The sequence below is a fragment of the Pinus tabuliformis genome, chromosome 1_2 (genome assembly GCF_031772625.1).
Source record: "Pinus tabuliformis cultivar Carrire ecotype Pingquan chromosome 1_2, CPIR1, whole genome shotgun sequence".
NCBI classification, from domain to species: domain Eukaryota; kingdom Viridiplantae; phylum Streptophyta; class Pinopsida; order Pinales; family Pinaceae; genus Pinus; species Pinus tabuliformis.
This window is the reverse complement of record NC_142298.1, coordinates 513028741-513045963: the sequence shown is the minus strand read 5'-3', so window position 1 is coordinate 513045963 and position 17223 is coordinate 513028741. Positions and strand designations below refer to the sequence as shown.

Here is a 17223-nt window from a genome sequence, read left to right as displayed (position 1 = left end):
TCTAAGGCTTGACAACTTCTACAGCCAAAGTCACTACAAGTCCTACTCAAAAATCAAACCCTAGGGCTTAAACTTCTATGAAATCCACTAAAACACTCAATGCTATCGAAACAAGTTCAGGTGAAGATCTTTGACAAGAGACTAATGGATCTGGGCAGTAAAAACTAAGAAAAAGCAAAATCTAAGAGAAAAAATGCAAAAAATGGAAATTTCTTAATTTTTAGCAGGGGACGCAGGCAACCAGTTAAGCCAGGTGCGGGCCCGCTCTGTGCACACAGCAACAGTGCGTACAAGTACGCACTGTGCAATACTCAGAGGGTGCGTCCTACTGAAAAAACCAAGAAAAACTAAATTGAATCTAACCCTAAGCTAACCCACCCAAAAACAAAGTCACAGAGCCAAAAACCAGAAAAGAAATGACTTTTCTCAGATCAAAGTTGCATACAAAGGAAAAGACTTTCACATCAATGGATTCCCCAGCGGAGTCGCCAATTTTTCAGGTGGAAAGAGTCGATAGTGCGGACACAACCAACCTCCCTAGGAGCCTAAAACTCTCTAGTGACAAACAAGACAAACAAGAGCAATCCTTCTCTAAACATGCGTTTACTATACGGGAAATCAAGTGTTTAGATCCTACCTGTAGTCCCACGCTGTTGTAGCAGTCCAGCCTCGCTGATCCGGATGAGCTCCTCCTTCACTTTGAAACCTACATCCACTAACAATCAAACGATTAAATAGCACTTGATAATCTCATAGAATAAAACATATTTAACACATAGACCAAGGAGTACATGAAACAACTCATAAATAACAAGTTATTGAGAAGAATGGACTCATTTGCATTAATAGGAAACAAAAGGAACAAATACAACCTGAGCCTTGGTGTTGTGCAAGTCCCTCCCAGGGTCCATCAAGAGTTCTCCTTTACTTTGACAAAGCTCACCCACTTCCAAATAGAACAAGCAAAGATGGCAAGCTCTCCTCACAAGCTTCTAAATGGGAGTCCTAATTCCAGCAGCATCTACCCTTAGAAATGTTTAGCTTCCAACCTCTCCTCCTTCTGGCCCAATGCCTGTATTTATAGTGCTCAAGAGGAAGTTAATCAGGTCCACCATCAATGGGATAATCCCCTCTTTGGGTGGGATAACTCCCTCATTGATGGGATAAGTTCCTCTTTGGTAGGGGTACATGAACCATCTGGAGGCGCTCAATACACGTCGAACAACCTTCTAGAATGCTCTAGAAATGACCACAAGTAACTTTTTAAAGATGAAACTTGCGCATTTTGACCTTTACAGGGGGACGCACCTGTCCCTTTACATACAGAGCGTACAAGTACACAGCTTTTGTGAACATTGAGTGCGTACCCGCAGGTAAGGTTGAGAGAACCTGCGTACCTAGAGATAAATACATTTATAAAGACTTTCTCTCTTTTTGGAGTTTGACATGGAGAGCAGAGGCATAAGACTTGCCTAAGAGGATAGCATGACTGTTGATAGAGCCATACTAACTGTAAATAGCCATGGTGACATTTTTTAGTGTAACAGATGGTCTAAAGATTAATTCTATTGAAAACCTATTAGGACTAAAATCTTCAGAAGGGATAAGTCTAGAGGCTACGTTGGCTAACAGGTCTGCGCTTGTGTTTTGAATTCTTGGAATTGATGAGATGTTGAATGCTATGAAATGTGCAGTGAGATCTTGAACTAATGTTTGATAATGCTTTAAATGACTTGACAGGCAATGTATGGTGTTACGTACCTGTTTTACGACGATCTCCGAATCTCCAAAGACTTGAAGATACTTAACGTTCAATCCGATTGCTTTGTATAGGCCTTGAACCAAGGCTTCGTACTCCGTTGTGTTGTTCGTGCAATCAAACTCAAGTCTGCATGTGAGCATAGTCTTATTCCCGTCTGGGTTAATCAGAACGCATCCTGCTCCCGCCCCCTCATTGGATTTTGATCCGTCAAAATATAATTCCCAAAATAAAGATGTATTTACAGAATTATCTAAAAAACTAAAACATTTTGAGTCATCAGTTTGGGAGAAATTTTCAACTTGGGATAAAACTGAATTCTCTAAGTATGGTGAAATATGAGCATTGAAATTACCTAGGAAAGAATCTATCGCGTAATTGCCTACAATGCTGCTATTGTACGTTATGGCCTCATTTTCTCCTTCCAGTTCTGTCACTATGTATTTTTGGTGCAATTCTCGTTCAACTTTTATTTCATTTGGTTTACCATTGTATGGTAACCACATGTGCGACCAATCGGTTGAAAAATATCCGTGGCGTTTTTCCGACCAATCCCTGCTAAGAATCAAACCATAGAATTCAGGGATATCAGCTACTAGAATGTCGATAACCTGACACACTTTTGGGTTAGACGACAATCTTATGGTCACCTGATTGAGTTCACCAATCACTTCGACTTGGGATCGATCAAGTTGAACTATAGGTACTGCGGATTTTTGAGGTTGTACATTCAGTTTGGCACATATTGATCTGGGTAAAATGTTCGTTGAAGCACCAGAATCGACCAAGCAATTGTGCACGTTTTTGTTGAAGATTTCATATGTGAGAAGAAAAGGAGGAGTATGAGATCTTGATCTTCCTCCAATCAAGGCGATGTCATTTGGATCAATTTTATTGATCGTGTTGGTTGGAGGCCTTCCCAGATTATGGGAAGCTACAGCTGTAGGTAAAGATGTAGTAGGCACAGCATGTAATTCTTTCATCATTATTTTCTGCTGGTGTTTCAATTTACTCAATTCATACAGAGTGATATTAGCCCTAGTCTTCTTCATGTCATCAATGATGTTATACTCCATTTCATCCGACACTATTAGTGTTCTTGATGGAGGCGTTTTATCAGATTGGACTGTGCTAATCTGGGTCGCTTTAGCAGTTGTCTTTTTTGTTGCGACCTTTTCTTTTGTTGCAGGGCTTGCGCCCTTTTGTTTTGGGGTAGTTAGGGGAGGATCAAGTTGATTTCTGCTTCTCGTGCTAACAGGAAATGCTTCTTGATCCTCTTCTTGTGGGAGGATGAAGTCCCACATTCCTTGTAGTTCTACGACCTCTAACTCGTCAGTCTGCCCTTCAGTGGTATTCTCTTCTTCTTCGTCTTCTTCAGATTCAACGTTTGAGACAACACTAGGTGGTCTTACCTCCATGGGAGGGTTTCTTTTAAAAGTCCTAAAGGGCTTTTTCGAAGAAGTCTCTGCTACTTGTTTCTTAATATCAATCATCTCGTTTGACATGGCTTTCAACACTTTTTGTAATCCTTCCAAATCGAAAGGATCTTTCGTTTGCTTCTTCTTGGTGTCTTCTTTGAAAGAGATCTTCTTAGATTTGCGTTCTTCTATAGCGGATCTCTTTTCTAGGGCTACCACGTGTTTTTCCACTGCTAACGCTTCTGTCAAGTTGTCAACTAAGGTGGTCTTGTTTTCCATATCTACGAAGATAGCCAAGTTTGGAGGTAAAGACGTGATGTACCATTCACATCTTACTTCCTCGCTGGGTTGTGAGGCAGCGGGGATTTTGTTGAGGATCTTATTGAACCTTAAGTTAAAATCTTTAATGGGTTCTCTAGCCTCAGCCTTAAGATTAGATAGGTCATTGATCAATGTCGCCGTGGATCTGTCATCACCAAACTTGGTGAGGAACTGGCTTTGAAAAATGTCCCAGCTTGTGATGGATCCGGAAGGTAACGAAAAGTACCATGACCCAGCTGTTCCTTGCATTGTATAAGGGAAAATCCGGACAACAGCGTCTTCGTTAGTGACTCCGTTAAGATTAACAGAAAGCATGAAATTATTTATATGTTCCTCGGCTAGCATTCCTGCTTCCATATTGAATTTAGGCAGCCATTTCTCAGGATGGGCCGGTATAGGGCTCAGGGGTGGAGGCATTAAAACCGCCCCAGGATTGTTCCATGGAGACTGAGCCATCGTTGAGCTGCTAGTTAATGGAAGTGTAGAAGACGATCTCTGATGCTGAGAAGATGAAGATATTAAGATCTTTGATGTTTGAAGAGGAAGGTTTGTAGAAGATGGGTGAGTGAGTTGGAATGGAAGAGTGGGTGGTTGACTTCACGGTGAGGGAGTTGCTATGGACGAAGTGGATGAAGGAGTCTGACTGTCAGACTCTGGTGGTGTTTTCCTTGCTCTTTTCCTGGTGGGGAGAGGGAGTTCACTTGGTTGTATGCCAAATTTTTCACTCTTTGATCTGGTAAGGGGATGAGCAGGGTTGTACTGTGAAGTCACGCTGCTTTTAGATTTATCAGACTTCTGGTTAAAAATAGAGAATCCCTGGAGTTTACGAATCAAAGTTCGAATTTCAGGGCGATCAATGATAGATTGGTCTGATATGTTCGAATATGTAGTAGTGGTAGGTACTCGAGCGACTTCAAATTCCGAGTTTAACCGTGTTGGAGAAGTCGAGGGAGTTCATGAGGGTGTATTACTCTCAGAATGGTATTTTGATATTTCTTTATGTGCCATTCATAGTTCGTGCCCTCCTTCTAGCGCCAAATATGTTGAGGGCCCCGAAATCGGGTCAACAACAAGGGGTATACCCACCCGGTCGGGAACCTGGTTGGCGGCTCCGTGCCCGTTTGGTGTAGCGGGTCCGACTGGGGATAACGGGACCAACTTCCCATTCTAAGGGGGTGTGTGTGTGTAGAGTTTGGTGATGTGTGTGTGTGTAGAATCTGATAATGAAAATATAGAATTATTTCTAAGCTAATCTAGTTCTAAACTCTGAGACTGAATTTTATACTACTTTAATCTATCAAGAACAACACATCTAATCTACGCTAACCCGGGATAGAACTTTTTCCATTATGCGATCTAGAAAGATTTCACACAATAACTGGTAATGAAGATTATTTAGCTATTATGAGAATATAAATCAAATAAGATGAACCACCCTGCATGAAAATTTAAGCAAAACGGTTGTGAACATCATATCGCATAATAAATCATTCATATGTCAAGCATGAACAAATGACTCCATTGTACAAAAGTGCCAAATTGTAACCACACATTTATACATTAACATATAAATAACATCAGCTGTATATCACTCTAAGCAAATAAGTAGAAATTCATCAAGAGATAAAAGTACCATTTATGACTGATTTTTACTCACAAACTTCAAGCAATAATGATTTACTTCTACTTACTTCTAACACCTACTAAGAGTACAGAAATGCAACATCAGTAGCAGACATTAAGATGCAAATATTAATAAATCCGATCCTTCCATTCATCAAAACCCCCTCTGAGGTGCAGAAGTGCATGTTCTGAGGACAAGTTTTTTGACAAATTTCTGGACCCTTCTCCAATGCAACGAGAAGGGTTAAATACTACTAACCGGCTAATTTTAATTACACAAATTTAGGGAACGGCTTCAAATGACCACCCTTTTACTAAAACAAATTTATTTCTAAAAACTGAATCTAATTTCTAACCATTTCTGTATCTGCTCCTTAGTGTTGTAAGCGATGTGCTGTTCGCCGTGAAAGAGTCGGCTGCTTGTCCTTTCCTTTTGTTCAAGCTTGAAAATTAGAAATAACAAGAGCTGGCACCTCTTTCTGGCAAACTAGAAGATATTTTTGAAAGTGTTCTTCTGGAGGAGTGTCTTCGCGGCGTGTATACTTAGTACAACTCAGATTTCTTTCAAACTGATCGTGCTGTTGCTATTTCGGTTTCCGGCCATGCGAATGACTCAATGAGCTGGGGATTTTGTTGCCTGAATGATTTTCTCAATTGAAACTTGTTTCCATTCTTTGTTCCAGGCTTTTCTGAGACGTCTTTCCCCTTAAGCGTTTTTCTTTTTGCTTTACCCAATTTGGGACTCAGGATCTTTCATAAACGCTTTGCTTTTGTGCGCCTTTGACTCTGAGTCCTAGATAGCCTATTTCCATCAGCATTTGTTGAGTTATACTCTGGGATCCGCGCTCCTGCTGTATGCGGTATCCATCTGCGACGTCATCTCCTCTCTGTTCTTCTAGTTCAGGCGCTTTTCCTTAGATGTTTCCTGCATATAGATTTATATCAGTTGCTGACTTATAGTTCACGTAAATGAAAAGAGACAGAAGAAAAGATTGACGTGAAAGCAATTAAGTTCTAATGAATGCATAATCATGTCACCCATTATGACTTGACTCTTCAAAAAACGCAACATAATCATCTTTGGATACACAGGCGTACAATCATTAATTTCCCGTAAGGTGTGCGCCTAACTTTAGGCTCCCAGATCATGCCGAGGAATGCCTGCGACGATTGGCTTCTGCGATTTGCATCGCAGCATCGAAGATTGCGAGGTAAATAGGTGGCATCGCAGCGATTGATAGTCTCATTTGTCGCACACCATAGATCGCAGGTCGCAGCTTTGCATGGTCGCAGATCGCATATCGCAATATCGCAAGGTCGCAAGGTTTTTCGCTTTGTCACTTTGTGCTGCTTATGCGACATTGCGATGTGCGCCGTCGCATATCGGTCGTCGGCTGCTCTTTAGGTTCTCCTCTTTTGAGCGCCTTTGATGCACGCGATGCGATGAGTTCTCGCGTCGCTCTTCCTTGGTGTGTTTGTGCGCTTTGGGAAAGCGCTCCTTTTTCCTTTGCGACGCGATATAGCTCTTAGGGAGTTGATACAAAAGATTTCTTCAAACAAGAATATTTTTTGGATTTTTTGGTTAAGGGTCCCCCTTTGCTTGATGTTATTACTAATATCAAACAAAGAGGGGGGTTGTTGGTGACCACAACATAATGCAGAATAGCATATACGCTAGTTGGCCTTAATTCAGAAGCGTATGCATGCAGGTTTTACACATTGAAGTAGCATACGTCTCTTGAAATATGTTCTAGCTGCTTCTATTTATTTCTGCAGTGTTCTGGGTTCAGAATTGGTGTCTGGTTACTGTTACTATTTTACGGGTACAGCATTCAGAGAAGTGATTATTTGATTCAGTTTTATGTGGTGCAAATGAGATTGGTTGGTGCAGATATACTTGATGTTTGATTGATGTTATTCGTGGATCTAGTATGAAAATTTATGAAATGTGGTCCTTGAAAGAAAAGAGAAGGTTGCAACCTTCTGTAGGTCAGCACCTACATACTAGTAAAAGGATTGGCTAGTACAAGAGTTAAGGGGGTTGTAGCTCCCTTCCAGGAGAAGCTGGAGAAGGAGAGAAGGTTGTAGCCTTCAGCAGGTAGCAGCGTGCGTACTGGTATAAGACTGCACCAGTATGGAATCATTGTAAAAAGAAGTTTCTAATTAAAAGAATATAGAGACGAATTGTAGCAGGTGGTTTTCACCCACATTGGGTTTCCACCTTATATCTTTGTGTCCATGTGTATGATGATTTGCTCTGTTTTATTGCTCCTGTTTATTGTTCTAATGATTAATGAAATCCTGATGCACTGATTAAAGATCAACAATTAATGAATCTTAAGCTTTCTGATATATGCTAGTTTCTTTAGACACAGTAGCGTATATACACGGTTTCCCATAGCTAAAGTAGCATATACAAATCTGACTGTGAAATGAAAAATAATTGATTTGATAATATTGATTCACCCCCCCTCTCAGTATTATTTCCAACATCGAAGACAAGAGAGGCCTTATTCTTGAATAAGGTATTGCTCAAACCAGCAAAGGAAATAGCTTAATGAACCCAAAGAAAGGCATTATTTCGGACTATGTGCAAGTCACATGGAAAATGTTGCAAACTAATTATAGAAAGTGGAAGCACTGATAATATGGAAGCAACAGAGATGGTGGAGAAATTGGGTTTAAAAAGGTTGAAGCACCCAACTCCCTATAAGGTTTCCTGGTTACAGAAGTGTCACCAACTGCTAGTTGATGAGCAGTGTGAGGTGGAATTCCATATTGGCAAGTATAGGGAAAAAGTGATTTGTGACATCATGCCCATGGACATGTGTCATATTCTGCTAGGTAGACCATGGTAGTATTACAGAAAAGTTGTTCATGATCGGAAAACGAACTATTACAAGTTTGTCAAAGATGGGATTAAGCATATGCTAGTACCCATCAAGGAAGAAGAAACATCAGAAATTAGTGGGACAAAACTGCTACTGGTTGGTGGAAAAGAAATTCTAAAACATATTGAAGATGATGAGGTAAAGTATGTTGTGGTAAGGAGACCGAGAGCAATACTGTTGCACACTTAAATTTCTAACTTACATGAAGAAATCTAGGATTTGTTGTAGGAATTCAGCGACATTGTGGTGGATGATTTACCAGATAAATTACCACCAAAGTGGAGTATCAATCATCACATAGATTTCATCCCTGGAGCTAGTTTACCAAACAAAGTTGCTTACTGGATGAGTCCCAAGGACAGCGAAGAGATCGAGAAGCAGGTACAGGAATTGTTGGACAAAGGCTTGATATGGGAAAGTTTAAGTCTATGTGCAGTTCCGAAAGTTTTAGCTCCCAAGAAAGGAGGCGAGTGGCGGATGTGTACAGATTCATGAGCAATAAATAAAATTACTATCGGGTATAGGTTTCCATTGCCACAAATGGATGACATGATGGACTGCTTGAGTGGAGAAACATGTTTTTCGAAGATAGATCTGAAGAGCAAATACCACCAGATTAGAATCAGAGAAGGGGACAAATGGAAAACAACTTTCAATACTAATGAAGGGTTGTATGAATTGTTGGTGATGCCATTTGGGTTGAGTAATGCCCCTAGTACTTTCATGCATCTGATGAATGAGATGTTGAGGGAGTATTCATTAGGAAAATCGTGATTGTGTATCTTGACGATATACTGATTTTCAACAAGACCAAGGAAGAACATCTTTGACACATTCTATATATTCTAAAGAAGTGGTAGCAAAATAAGTTGTTGATAAATTTGAAAACATGTTCTTTCTTTTAGAAGGAGTTAGTCTATTTTTGTTTTGTGATTGCAGAAAATGAGATGAAAATGGACCCAGAAAAAGTTTCAGCTATACTTAGTTGGCCATCCCCTAAGAGTTTGTTTGAAGTTCGTAGTTTTCATGGGTTGGCAAGTTTCTATCGCAAATTTATAAAGAATTTTAGTGGAATCTATGCACCTATCTTGGATACCATCAAAATGGAAAGTCAACCTTTTCATTGGACTGAAGCTGTAGAGAAGAGCTTCCAGATATTGAAGAAAAAGATCATTGAGAGGACAATTTTGAGGTTGCCTAATTTCAACAAACTTTTTCAAGTTCGTTGTGATACCAGTGGTAAAGCCATTGGAGCCATACTTAGCTAGGAAGACAAACTAGTAGCCTATTTCAACAAAAAATTAAATGAAAGTAGGAAAAAATATACATCTTATGACTAGGAGTTTTATGTCGTTGTCCAAGCCTTGAAGCATTAGAGACATTATCTACTGGGTAATAAGTTTGTCTTGTTTTCTGATAATTTTTCATTATAGTATGTTATGCAGCAACATAAGCTGAATCACAAACATGCAAAATGGGTGGAGTACTTGTAGAGTTTTACATTCGTATTGAAGCATATTAGTGGTCAAGTGAACGAGGTAGCATATGCACTAAGCAGAAGAGTTTTACTCTTGCAGGAGAGCACGATACAAGTGTTGAGATTTGAACACCTGAAGGAATTGTATCAAACATATGCAGATTTCAAGGAGGCTTATGAAGCCTGCCAGAATCCTTTGTTGAGGAACAATAGTCCATGGCTAGACTATAAGTTGCAGGAGGAGATTTTATTCAAGGGAGGACAGTTGTGTGTTCCAGAATGTTCGATGAGGGAGAACTTTATCCAGGAAAAACATAGTGGAGGTCTAGCTAGACATTTCGGCATTGATAAGACCTTGGATGAGATCAGTCATTTCTATTACTGGCCGAAGATGCGAAGAGACATGCAGCGGTATGTAACCAGGTGTAAGATATGTCAGTTAGCAAGAGGGCACAATCAGTACATGGGGTTGTATACACCCTTGCCTATTCCAAACAAAGCGTGGGATTCAGTCAGTCTAGACTTTGTCCTACATCTACCCAAAACACAGTGGGGTTTTGATTCCATCATGGTGGTGGTGAACCGATTCTTAAAGATGGCACACTTCATCCCTTGCAGGAAAACCAACGACGCCTCCCATTTAGCACAATTGTTTTTCACTGAAGTCGTCAGACTGCATGGCTTACCTAAGTCCATTATTTTCGATAGGGATGTGAAATTCATGGGACATTTTTGACACACCTTGTGGAAAATGATGGATACGAAGTTAAATTTCAGTTCCACTTATCACCCACAGAATGATGGGCAGATGATGGTAGTGAACAGAAGCTTAGGAAACCTGCTGCAGAGTCTAGTTGGGGAAAATTCACAAATGTGGGATCGTGTACTTGCTCAAGATGAATTTGCTTACAACGATTCACTGAATCGAAGCACAGGAAGTAGTCCTTTTCAGATATTGTATGGAATACATCCCCGAGGAGTGCATGAGTTATGATATTTGGGATAGTTAGAAAGAGGAAGTGCTAATGGGGAAGACTTTGCAATAGTAATTAACGACCTATATGAGTAGGTGAAGTCAAAATTACAGGACAACAGTCAAAGCTACAAACAGAAAGTAGATATGAAATGACGGGAGGTACAACTTAATGTAGGGGATCAAGTTCTAGTGCACCTGTGTAAAGAAAGATTCCGTAAGGGCGAAAACAATATGCTGAAATTCAAAAAAATTGGACCTTGTAAAATTCTACGTAAGTTTTCTGCAAATGCCTATGAGCTGTAATTTCCTCTAGGTATAGGAATATCGCCTATCTTTAATGTGGCAGATTTATTCCCATACACTGCCAATTTAGAAGAGGATAGTTAGGCATAGCCAAAGTGGGATACCTAGGCAGAGAGTAGTTCGTGGATGAGACAAATGCCTTTAGCTCAGACACTTAAAATCGAAGGAATCCTCGATACACAGGTGGCCAGGCAGACTCGAAGAAAGGAGTACCTACAGTACCTCATCAAGTGGAAGAACTATTGATTTGAGGACAGTTCGTGGCTTGACATAGGACAAATATAATGTGCAGGGTATTCTATCGAGGAGCCCATGGAACGGAGCCATGAATTTTCACCTACCTTGGGAGCTTGATGCAGGAGCATACAACTCAGGGAGGCCATGGCTAGGAGTTTGTCTTTTCTAACAGATTGAGTTTTATTATTTTTCATTTTCATTTAAATTTCTACGAACCTTACATTCATTTTTTTTATTTTTAGTTTTATTTAAAGTTTACTTTTAGATTACAAGTCAAGAAAGGACAGTTTTCCAAAAATAACCAAATGTAACTACTGGTAGTTTGGTCACTATCTAGTGATCTTTACAAAACAAAAAAAGGAAACAGCTATTGTAATCTCTTGACCATCGTAGAATTGAATGAAGAAAAGAACAAAAACATTCTGAAAAACAAATACATCTAAATCCAGATATATTACAACTTAAGTATTTTCTGCATGTTTCAATCAAAATTCATTTTCTTTTCCATAGCATGATGATGACAGACAGAGAACAGTAAACACAGAAACAAGAAAAGCATCCAGACAAGTTCAACAAGATAACGGAGCAAGTTTGCAAAAGAAACTGGAAGATCACTATCAAAGGAATAAGCGAACATTCATAGGTACCAATAGAATTCAAATCTTTTTCACTACTATTTAATTATAAAATGAAATCACTGTATATATATATATTAGTATCAAATATCAATAGTCAAAGATACAATCACCAAGCACAGGCGAGTCTCGAGAACAAAGTTCTTCCATAACAGTGTCAGTGCCAAACATAAACATCATGTCACCACAGGACCGTTACCATCACAAGCTTAAGTTAAATAGCGGAGCCATAAATACACAGTGGAACTACAGGCACAGTGAGGCCAAGATACAGCAAGGTTGAAGCCAAACCACGATTATAGACCCTTAAAAACCTACGAATAGTAAAACCCCTCAAACAAACAAACAGTTAACTTTCAAGGAGAGACCCTACCCAGTTCAATCATAGGATTCTGGGTGCGAGGTCAACAAATGGAGCCCAGTCGCACACCTGCATGGCCAACAAGCAAGCCATCAGAACCAATAAAATGAAACCATAGATATAGGGTTGAACACAAGGGAAGGGGTTACCAAGAAACTCACCGAGTGAGCTGAGCCCGCGCGAACCAGAGGAGAAACCACGGACAAAGGTTATGGCCACAGAGTGCTCACTGCCCATAAGGAGCAAGAACAGTCAGCGCTAGAAGAAAACGAGGCAAAAAGACTAGCATGGAGAGAGGACTTACCTCTGGATAACCACCGAGTGAGAGCTGAGAACCGAGGCACTCTGCAACCGCAACCTGTGACAAGAACCAAGCGAGCAATCAAACAATGGAGTAAGTGCATTGAAAACAACAGCTTATCACAAAAGCCTACAACCAAAAACGTAACTAGAGCCGAGCAAAGTTGAAACCAAAGCCCGAGACAAAGGGTTCCAAACCTAGAGCCATGAAAATGAGCACAGAACTGGAAGCATTGATAGCATACGTAGGTGGAAACCCTCACAGAAATGCATGCCTAGGGACAATGAAACAAAACCCTCGAAAAGCAACCAGAGCTAGAACCCTCATTTCACGGAGCAATAGAATGAAAGAACCAGAGACCTCACCTCACAAACAGCATAGTGAAACAACAGAGAAATAACCCGGCTCAAGGTTTCATGGGTATGGTAAGAGGCGGGAAGGAACGAGCCCCAAGGCCAGGACACCTGTCCTCAAAACATTTAAACCATAGTACAACGCCATTAAGTCAACCAACCACATAGTTGACAATAAAACAAATCAACAGTTAATTAATAATACGAAAGTGTAAAGGGTTGGTCACATCACATCCTTATACCCAATAAAGGTGCACTTTTCATATTTACTATCCAACTTTGTTTTTTTCTCCTTTGGAACATGTACATATGCATCACATCCAAATACCCTTAGATGTGAAAGAGAAGGTTTCTTACCAGTCCATACATCTCATGGAGTCTTATCCTCCAATGCTGATGGAGGTGATCCGTTGACCAGGTAACATGCAGTCTCCACTGGCTCTGCCCAAAATTCATGTCCTAAATCGGTACCACTCAGCATGCTTCTTTCCATTTCCATCAAGGTATTGTTCATTCTTTATACAACTCCATTTTTCTCAGGTGTGTATGGAGTATTCTTCTACCATGTTATACCACACTTCTTATAGAACTCTTCAAATTTCATCTTACAAAACTCTCCATCATTATCTATCCTCAACACCTTTATCATCTTCTCTCTCTGGTTTTCGACTAGAACCTTAAATTCTTTAAATCTGTCGAAGACTTCAGATCTCTTTCCTGAGAAAATATGTCCATGTATTCCTTAAGAAGTCATCTATAAATGATACATAGTACACATACTTTCCTAGTGATGAAACCGACATAGGTCCAAATGCATCACTATGCACAATTTCTAATATTTTTTTTCCCTCTAACCACCAAAGGGGAAACTCAACCAATTCTCCATCCCACATACACAATTTTCACAGAAATCAAAATCTAGATAACTACTAGACATACCTTCTACCATGCCATTACCATGAAGTATTTGAAGGCCCTTCTCTCCAATATGTCTAAGCCTTTAATTCCATAACATGGCCTTTTCTCCAGAGACCACTAGATTTTCTGCTCCACTTACAGGAACCACAAAATTGTTGCACCCATCAATAACAGTCCTACCATCATGGTTGTAAAGAGTTCAAATCTGAATTCCCTACATCAATACTAGTGCTCCTCAAACCATCTTGCAGGTATATTTCTCGAACAATGTTTTTACACCTGCATCATCCATATTTCTTGTAGAAATCAGATTTCTTGCCAATGAAAGAATATGCAGAACACCCATAAGTGTTCTAATCTTTCCACCTTGAAACTTCAACTTGAATTTTCCACGACTAACGATTCTAACCTTCCTTTCATCCCCTAAGAAGACATTACCACCATCATGTTTTTCATACTCACGGAACTACTCCCTATGGGGAGTGAAGTGAAAGAATGAACCTGAGTCAATGAACCATGCCTCATGATCTACATGTTTACTTGAAGAAGAAGCCAATTACACATCCCCAACTTCATCTGAGGTGTCTTTTGCCTCTGCGGAAGGAGCATCATCAAATCCCTTTCCTTTCTCAGAAGCTTTAGATTTACAGTCTCTTTTTAAGTTCCCTTCATTTCGTCATTTCCAGCACACCTTTACAGGTTCTCCCAGAGATTTAGATCTCCCTCTCGATTTAGATTTCCCACTTGAGAACTTATTTTTGTTTCTATTCTAGGACCATCCTCATACATAAAAGGCATCACGATTCCAGCCCTTCATATTTTCCCATATCATCCTCTCGGGTAGCAAGGATAAGACTTTTTTATCAAACTGCAAGGCAATTGCATTGCTACCTATTGCAACAACCAAACTATCCCACGAATCTCATAGAGAAAATAACAAACCGATGCACTTATCTCCATTTGAAATTTTAATATCAACAGATAATAATTGGCTTACCACAATATTAAATTGTTTCAGATGCTCTGTCAGCGAGTCTCCATCTTTCATCCTTAGGTTATACAACTTTTGCCGTAGAATAGTTTATTCACCAGCGACTTAGATTGCTACAAAATCCATAACTTGTCCCACAAATCCTTCACTGAAGCTTCCCATGATACATTCAACAATATTGAATTTGAGACACACAATCGTATTATTCTCTTTTCCATCCGATCCAACTTCGTCCAACATTGAATTTACATGGTTGATGACTTACTACCCACATTTACCGTTCTCTACTCATCTTTGTCCACCAACATATCCTCCATCTTTAGTTTCCACAACTCAAAACTCTGACCATTGCATTTTGCGATCTCTATCTTTCCACTGCTCACCATCTTCTTTCACCACAAGAATCGATCCCGCATATCTCCCACTAAATAAGGTCTACCATAGGCCCGAGAAAAAACCCCTCAGCATCAAAGGAGTCCCCTTGAAGCCAAAACAACTCTGATACCAAATGTAGATTTTAAACCTGCACAAAAGTTAAGTGCATACGAATTCTAAAAATAGAAAATAAACGACGGCAAGAGAATAAAACGTAAAACATATATACATTGAGATTTTCGCACGGTTCCCAAAATAGGGACTATGAGATTGATTTTTGATTATGTTCCTTTCAATATTACAATACATATATATAGATGTTGAAGCATCCATAAGCCCCAATCCATTAACCCTTGATTAGAACATAATCGTAGTTCCCTTGACTTTATCTACAAAATACCATGGAAAAAAGACCATCATGCCCAAAATGATGTGCGAAATCCATGCACAAAACCATAGGTAGGTCTTCCCACCTAATATAAGGTCAAAAAAATTTCTTGGGCGCTGAACTCGACCCCATACAGGGGGGATACCGCCCCCTTGTGACCCCCTCCCACATGGGGTAGTGATGGAAAAAATATAACACAACCCAACAATGCATAGTTTGAAGGCTACCAATTTTATCTAGTAGGAGAATATGTTTATTGTTGACTTCCAAGGTTGGCTAGATTTCCCACAAAGTGGACACAACATCCATGGGGTGCACCACAAGCATTTCTTCAATCTTCTATAGTTGAGATAGGTTCCAACTATCCCCTACCCATTGTAGAGATATTGATAGCTAAAGATCACTTGCAAGATGCCCTTTTAGAAAAGTGGCAACATGAAGCAACTGCTAGAGCTTCTTTGGAGAATGGAATAAAAGAAGGCTTGGGAGAATCATTGCAACATGGGAATGCCTCAATGTTGAAACATATGGATATTGCTAGAGAGATAGTTAGAAACTATAGCTTTTTCGTAGCAAGGTCATAAGATGACAATTTGTGCCATGTATAAAAAATATGGTGCAAAGGTAATATGTAAGTTATACTTTGAGTGAGGTTACAACTTCTATTGAATATGAACATGCAGAAGTACCTTCTAATAGAGATTTAGTACTAGCTTTTGTAGCCTCATCTCAAAATTGTTTAGGACAGTCCACTTGGTACATGAAAATGGGTTTAATAGAATATCTACCAAATGTGATTAGTAAATATCCCCAAATGCAAGCCTTAGATGAGCATTATGATTCTCATTTGAGTATAGATTATTCTAGTATCTTGAGAGGCAAAGATGATGCAAGTATTTGAGGCATTGTACCTGTCTGGTTGAAGTCATTATCAGGACATTCACAATAGTTCCCATTGGATGGAATTGTTCCTAGAACAATTGAATCTAGTCTTCAGCAACAATTACATTATCATTCAATGGGAACCTAGAGGTATGGTCATAAATAGGGCGTGTTGCAAATGTCCAACCTTGTGTGTCAAGAATTTAAATTTAAGCATGTCATATAGTAGATATTTATTCTACTACTCTTTTTCCAAATTTTTGTATGCAGGGAGCTTCACATCTAACCTTGAATTGACATTTATCATTGTAGTGTATTGTCGAGGATTATAATATTGCCAGCATAAAAAATATGTTATGGGACAAGGCTCAACTGTCATTCGGCAATGGCGAGAAGCAGAGAATAATTTTTGGCATAAATATGATGACCAACTCGATTCAAAATTTGAGACAACATGACTTGAGTGTAGATCGAGCCAAAAAAGTAATAAGTTAAATTGCCTAGATGGTGTATCCTTTATTGAATCATTCATTTTTCTAACTTGATTATCATCTTCACCATCAATTGTTCCAATGGACCATTTATAACATCTTTTCCAAACATCATTGTTTCGTAGCAGTTGTTTGGAAATCTGAAATATTTATATTTTGTCCATCTCTTCCCATTAGGATCCAAAAGAAAAAGCTCAATAATAATCCACATTAATTTCTTGTCATCGTACCCACATGCTATACATCTTCCATATTTTTTGAAAACATATTTCCAAGAAGTGTTAAACATACGATTGCTGCATTGGTTTTTTATTTATTTTTATACATTTTTATTTTGCTTGCAGTGCTTTTGGTAAACAATTTCAGTTCATGTCCATCTTGGGAGTGTTCAACTTTTTTCTTTACAAGGTACTTAATATAGGTATATTTATAATAGTTGTGAGGGTATTTGATACCTTAACCTACTTCTTCCCATACACAAGCTAATTATAGCGATCATTGTAAAGAAATTGTGCAACATGGT

The 17223-nt window shown here is 39.3% G+C and overlaps 1 pseudogene; it reads left to right on the top strand.

The window, feature by feature from the left end:
- LOC149206580 (cryptochrome-1-like) overlaps window positions 1–16276 on the top strand; it is a 164896-nt pseudogene extending 148620 nt beyond the window's left edge.
- Window positions 16277–17223: the final 947 nt, after the last annotated feature.